Source organism: Theropithecus gelada, chromosome X, assembly GCF_003255815.1.
Source record: "Theropithecus gelada isolate Dixy chromosome X, Tgel_1.0, whole genome shotgun sequence".
Classification (NCBI taxonomy): Eukaryota; Metazoa; Chordata; class Mammalia; order Primates; family Cercopithecidae; genus Theropithecus; species Theropithecus gelada.
In genome coordinates this window covers 16269219-16270264 of record NC_037689.1, presented here as the reverse complement: position 1 = coordinate 16270264, position 1046 = coordinate 16269219, and the positions used below count along the sequence as shown (strand labels likewise).

General features: G+C 37.0%; 1 pseudogene; it reads right to left on the bottom strand.

Annotated features, from left to right (window-relative positions):
• Positions 1-462: 462 nt before the first annotated feature.
• LOC112616791 lies at positions 463-601 on the bottom strand (annotated as a pseudogene).
• Between the last annotated feature and the right edge of the window lie 445 nt (positions 602-1046).

Here is a 1046-nt window from a genome sequence, read left to right as displayed (position 1 = left end):
CCAAAGAGGATGACACACTGGGCCTGAGTGGCATCCTTATGTTACAGTCAACAAGTAGATTCTGATGCACATCAACAAATAGATTCTGATGCACTGTGCCTGCCTACCCTACTAGATAGATGTATCAATTGCCAGAACTGTCTATCTCCTTTGTCTAAGTTTATGCTGACCATGTAAATTTAAAATTACTATTTTGAATTCTTGGAGACCTCAATACATAGTAGATGGGCGATGCACTGGACCATGGAGATGAGTATTTGCATCATGGGTGGAGCGACCATATGTCCTGATTTGTCCTGGACAGTCATAGTTTGTAACTCTTGTTCCAGCTTAATTATTAATAGTTCCCCATTTTCAATCTTAACCGTGGCAGTTTGGACAATAAATTGTGTAGTCACTTTAGTTTATGAGAAACTCTTTAGCAATACATTTATTTGAATGCAGTTTATACATCTGTCTCTTATAAGTTTGGTTAGATGTAGTTTGTCTCTGATACCTTAATTAGCACAAAGCAGACTGACGAATTAATTTGCCAGATATGCAAATATGAGTAACAGTGTCCAAGCTACACTTGATCTTAGCCAAAAGGCCGAGAAGCGATACAGTGTCCAATCTATAGGATTCCACCAAGATTGTGCCACCCTGTAAAATCCTGCCTTGATCTCTTCTTGGACATCTCTAACTCATTTTTCAATTATTTGTATGTAAAGTTATAGTGGGCTTGCTTAGAGATTTTTCTGCTAGGTTACACTTAACTTTCTAGGCAATTACCATATCTTTAATTGTTATAAGGTATTAAAATTTTAAGATCTAGTGTTCTTAAAATTAATTGCGGCTGTTTTGAAGGGTCTCAAGTATGTTTGGAATTACTAGGAATGGTATACTGAGATTAGTTCAAAGCATTAGGGTGCTTTGGGAGTAAAGACAATTTCAGTTTCAATTCAGAGAAGCCATGTATCTGATGGCAGCAGAGACCAGAATGTGCAGCTGGCAAAAACTATGTAATAGCTGAGAAAGATAATTGTCCCATCATTAATACTTTGTCT